The sequence below is a fragment of the Taurulus bubalis genome, assembly GCF_910589615.1.
Source record: "Taurulus bubalis genome assembly, chromosome: 15".
Lineage (NCBI taxonomy): Eukaryota > Metazoa > Chordata > Actinopteri > Perciformes > Cottidae > Taurulus > Taurulus bubalis.
The window spans coordinates 11,904,748-11,911,071 of record NC_136603.1 but is presented as its reverse complement, the minus strand read 5'-3'; positions in this window follow the sequence as shown (position 1 = coordinate 11,911,071).

Sequence of the window (6,324 nt, the reverse complement as noted above, 5' to 3'; positions counted from 1 at the left end):
GTTAAAAGCGTGGTAAAATCGGCTCCTCTTTCGATTCCAATTCCCAAGCTTCAGGCTCTATAGCTGTACATCTGGTTTTCTAGCTTAAAGCTTCGCAAAAATGTATTTTCAATGTATTGCGAGGTTCTTCTAAAAGAGTAACTCCAACTGAATATTGATTCTGACTGATGAACTTTGGTGAAGTTGGAAAAACTAAACAAAACCCCTGTTCTTGTATTATGAAACCCACTTTATGAGGAAGATGGATAAGCAGAGGCTTGATCATGTACTTCCTGACAGCTGATTCACATTAGTGCTTCCTGTTCTGTGTGTCTGAGTGGATAGGCAGGGCTCATGAATATTGTGCTGCAGCCCATTCCAATTTAAGTGCTGAACAAACTTAAATATATTGATCAGTATGACTGAAACAAGCAAGTTATCCAATAAGTCATGGTGTTAATATGCACAAAGCCTTGTTGGCCCTATAAAGTCCCACGATTTGCTGATAAATATATTTTCCTTTCACTGCAATATTATGTTATTTCCACCAGCACTGTGTACTGTAAATGTGGTGCTTGATAACATACATGTATTGGTTAACAAGACTGGTAAAGGTCTCTGAAATCAATCTATTACTTAAACTCAAAATTAGGAAACATGTAACATTTGTTTTTACTGTTCTTTTGCAAACATTCTTGCCTGTAGGCGGGTCGTGAAAGTATATCTGAGTATATCTCATGTTTCCTGGCCACAACGTTTGTCTTCATGTTGGCAAGAGTTTTACAATTTAGCTAATTTGACCGCCCAACTGAGAAATGCACCAATACTAACAACATATTTTAAATAGCCAGCACTCCAACTTGGTATTTACAACTTGTTTTGGCCTCAATTAGTTCTGGCCTGCAGGTTGCAATGTGATCTCTAAGAGTCCAGAGGAAGAAAAACCTCATCTATAATTCTGTACACCTCAGACTGGTCGAGTGAACTGAACCTTGCATCTGCCAACTATAACTGATAATAGAATTAGCATACACATAAATACTTGAATATTTCAGAGACAATTGCCAGCTTTATTTAACAAACTTGAGGAAAGTTTTTTGTTGTTGTTTTGTTTTGTTTTATCACAAAGGACAGTTAATTACTGTAAGAAAGAAGGTAATCCACACTTACTGCTGGATGTTCAACACCAAAACATACTGCATTAAACTTTAATTGAAAGGAAAAGAAGAAGGTTTTCAAGATCAGACTTAACACAACTGAGAATAAACCTTAAAGAACCAAAGTAACAAATGTAATAATCAAAATATGTAAAAATGTAATTCCTGTAGTTTGACCATCAGGACACCAACATGCATTAGTTCATGCTGCAGAAAGACAGAAGGAATGCAGTTATTTAAGTAAATGTCAGGTCAGCCAACCAGCACCAGCTGGTCTTTTAAAACAGTGAATACATTGCATTGGAGATCCAAACCTGGAACAAAAGGTGCTGGGAAGAAAGGGTGAATATCTCCAACTGCAAAGTCACTGCGTACTGAAGGGAAGGTAGAGTTTCTGTTAGATGGCACCATATGGATAATCTATCAAAGGGGGACTTAATTGAAAAAATAAATCACACCCCTCATGTTGGTAAAATAAAATCCCCTTTAGCTGTAATGATTCATAGAGGACGTGTATGACTCTGCAGTTGTGCAGAGTTACGTTTTTGTGTGTGTCTAGTGTGGATGCGGTCACGTTCATCATATCCCATAGATATACTTGTGCAAATCTTTTCTTTTATGCCATTTCTTATCCCGGTAGCCACAAAGCATGTGCACCTCTTCTATGCCGTGTGAGTGACGTTTCTTCAGCTGCTCAGTGTTTAGTTTGGCTGCAGCCGGAAAACTTAAATGAAGTGGGAGCACCTGGGAGTGAATGTCTATCCCAAAATAAAAGGGCTTTGGCATTGATCGGGGTTACTGGTGCATGCAGAGGAGAGTGCACTTTGGGTGCCACAAAAAAAGTCCTTCCTGAGACAAGAATGAGCCCTTGAACAGGTGAAATGGGTTTGTAAGCTGGTAGCATTGAAGTCATAGTTTCTCTAATGAAACATCACCACTTTAGACAACAGACATAAAGTGCTGGTTATTCTGGGATGTTTCTCTGCTTGTTGTTGTAAATCTGCTAACCAAGCTTTGTGCGAGAGAGTGAAGGAAACTTAAAGAGCAGTGTCTTGTTCCAGAAACATTGCCTGAAGGGTACAGGTTTGTCAGCTTTGATGCCGTCTCTTTATCGTTACTCCGATAGAGAAAGAAAAGATACAGTATGAGCTTTGATATCACACAGCCCATACCTGCCTCACAACTCCACAACCAAATGCAATTCTTCGGATCTATAAAATGCCATTTAAAATGTCATGTGCTTGTTCTGTAGCTGTATTTGTTCATTAACTCCTGAGATGGGAAATTTGGGTCAACAACTCCCTTTCTCAGGAGTTCATTTTACTTTGTTACAGACTTTTAAATGCCTTGACATTTAATTAAATACTTCCCCCATAAAACGACCATTGGAATAAAAATGACTCCTTCGGTGTTACCTTAAATTATTGAATCTTTCTCTCCCAGGCCACCATGGTGAACGAAGAATCAAAAACCGGAGGAATGTCTGAGGGCCGCGTTTAACTAAAGCAAAACTATATGTAACCATCAATTTATGAACTCTCGCACAACTGGTGTAGTACAATCCAAGTCTAATTTATACAATCGTTTGATATTTCCAGAACAAGCATCTTCACTTAAGCCGTACTATTTAAAACCCTTCAGACTCCTCCGGACTCAAGTCACCCGCCTACGTAAGTATACGTTTACACAGCAGTCTTTTAATTGCCACGGTTTTAGTGAAGATGCATGTTTTGGGGCAAGTAGTGAGCAAACAACTGCATAAATGAGACTTGGATTATACTGCACAGGTCATGTGAGAGTTTGGGAAAGTTTTGATATAGTTTTCCTGTTTACGTCAATTCATCCAGAGTTTTCGCTGTTTTTTTTATTCCTTGTTCACTGTGGAGGCATGCCAAAAAAACTAATATTTTCCTCACAATTTCAAGGTGACACCGGGTGAGTAACTGAACAGATGGTAATTTTGTGGGCGAAGTATTCCTTTAAAAAGTGAATCTTCTGCTTCTTGTCAGAGTTTTATGGAAGCAGGTGAGACAGGCAAGTCCTGCAGATTGTTTCAGTTTTCAGTTGTAGTCTGGAAACAGGCGTGAACCTCGTGGTCAGAATGTAACCTGACATTGGGGAGATGCCTTCACCTTCAGACTAAATCCAGCACTTACATACCACTCTGGAATGATATCTGATCCCACGGATTTTAAAAGTCTAAAACAAGAAGCACACAGTCTAAGTTTATGTGCTGAAACAATAAAACAATTAAGCGATAGGTAAAATTGTTTGACGGGATTATATATCCTTTACAACAAAAACAGTAAATAACTGCTAGTTGCTGCCATTGAAACATCTAGAACTGCTCTTGTTTAAAACAACTCAGTTTGTAAGACTACCGAGTTATTTACAACAGTATGGCATTTGAATAGAAAATTCACTGTTCAGCATTAAATGTCAGCCTAGGTTTTGAGATGTTTTTATGACTGGAGAGTGTTTTCAGGGTCTCTGTACATTATGCCATGCACTCCACCGGGATGGACTCCTGTGCCACTCCTCCTTCTACCATCAGTAAAGAGAGAGCTTTCGCCTTGGGGTGATAATGCGAGTAGCACTTTGAAATATTCAACCAGGTATTATGTGCCTTGCCGAGCTAATGCTGCAGCCCTAGAGCCTTAGATAGATGGGATTGTTGGAGCAATGAGCTTGCAGGAAGACTCTCGTATTAAGGCCACATGTGGCGCTAACAACAGTGGAAAAGCTCTGTCCACATAGTAGACACTGACGAGGGGCAGTCTTTCAGACTCAGCATGTCGGGCCTATGGAGGGCTATTTTACCGTACAAAAATCTATTGTGCCCCTAATCTCCGAAAGTGCTGACATGCTTTGTGTTCTGTATTATCTTTCGCTGTCCGGGATCTAACCAAAGCATTAAATCTGGGGCTCTTTCAGGAATCTATGTACATATCTGGTTAGAGCAACAGTCAGCCAGCCGCCGCACATGTCAAGGCTTATCCGCACAAGCCAATGCAAGCGGAATATGTGAAGTGTGCTTCTTTAATTTGTTTGATTTTTTACACAATAGATAAGCAAGCCATGTGTGCTGTGCTACTAATTCATAATTAACTTATTAAAGTTGGAATCCTCCTGCATATTAACACTATGTTGAATCTTCATAAGATACTTAAGATATTTAAATCATATTTTACGATAATATAAAAATATTTCCTCGCTGTCTCCAGATTGATACAAAAAAAGAGGAGAGATTTTACAGGTTCACAATGGAAATTCCCTACTCTGCTACATCATGTGGTAGTTCTCAAGGGAGGCAGGAGAGAAACTCTCTTTAGACTACACCATGCAAATGTGGGATGGGAAGCAGCTGCAGTATGTGTGGGGGGAGGGAGGGGGGGGATTTGTTGAAAACTTGCTTCTAGTAACCATTATTAATGGACTGGAAATTCTTTCTTTCCCCCGCTTTCATAAAAAGAGGGGATGGGGGATACTATTTGATCGTAGCAGAAAAAAGCAAATCTGACATGTAAAATAGGGGTGAGGGCTTAAGCCTGGATTTCAAGCCACAGTCAGGGGGTGAAAAAAGTACAAGGAGGAGAGGCCAGCCAAAGGGCATAAACTATTCAACTGTTGTCAGTTGCCATTAAAAAGAACTCACCGTGAAGTCTGGGTCAAATAATCACACCAACACACAAAAGGTCTTTTACAACTGTTTGTGTTTTTGTCTACTGGAGCACAACGTTACTCTTCATGCAACTTTTTCTTACATATTTAAGTAGCCTACCCGCATAATCAATACAGCAAGTTTCACACATACAGACATAGATCATCATCTTGTCCAGCAAGAATGATAAAGAGTGTGGCGCATAACAAATTAAACTGACAGTAGGTTGGTTGAATGCCCGACTTGCTAAAAACCTCTCTCCTTGAGCCAAACACGGTGTTACTGCTTAGAATACATGCTGCACCGTCCCAAAAAAAAAAAGAATAAAGCAAAAACAGAGGGATAGTCTGACTCTTCGAACCAACGTCTCGCTGTTCTTTCAATTCCACAGTAAAACACCCTCAATGGCTGTCAGCTGTGTGCCAGTGTGTGTCTTTTACGGTAATGTGAATCACGAGGGGAGAAAACTAGCGATTCCTCATTAGTGTGTGTGTGTGTGTGTGTGTGTGTGTGTGTGTGTGTGTGTGTGTGTGTGTGTGTGTGTGTGTGTGTGTGTGTGCGTGCTTGTGTGACTGAGTGAGAGAGAGTTCACATATGATCTCATTTGCCACATGCACTTCCACTGTTGGCTGAAAAAAAAACTTGGACTGTGACAACATGCTGATAACCTTTTCGACACTCGCCTAGCAACAGAGGAGACTTGTACTCCCAGCATCTTCCGTGTGGCGAGGTGTGGGACTTGACCAGCCAAGGTAACACAATGCTCTTTGAATCTTGTGGGTTTTTTTCAGTTTTTGCCAGATTTAAATAAGGGGATTAAATAAAACTAAATGTTCTATTCCCCTCGAAATAACATTTCTCAAACTGAGATTAAAGTGACAGTTCAAGTACTGTGATAGTAGAAATAGAAGTTGAAGACTGAGCAAAAGGCTTTAGATTGTACAAAATGTGCATTTCAAATAAGACCTACTTTTTAAACCAAAATGGGACATGGAAATGCATATGTCTATAAAACATGAGTGAGTTAGAATACATGCCGAATTAAGCATTCTAAAAGAATGCTGCATTAGGGAAGGTAATGTGACTTTTTATTTTTTTAAATAGCTTCCGGGGCAATAGAGGTGAGCCCATCTTGTCCTAAAAGTAGGTAGGTTATTTCTGCACACTCTGCGCAGTCACGGTACACGTTACCAGAAACGCCCCTGCTTAAAATGCAGATTAGGGTAATTAAATATGGCGTTTGTTTCAATGTAGCGAGTGAGCGTGAGGGTAAAAGGTAAGCTTATCTTGTGGGAGCGCAGAGTCGGGCTCTCCGCCCCTCGTCGACCTCGCATTCCGGAGATTCCCACACTCTTTCTTAAGCTCACCTGCATGTCCCTCCACCACTTAGCGGCACGCTTTCAAGGGCAATATCAGAGAAAAGTGGGAATGTTTAAGGCCACCGGAAAAACTAACGCCGAAACAGTTTCTGCACGCGAGCCAGCCAAGTTTTCATCCCAACGACTCGAGGGTCCCTCGGAGGTGTGT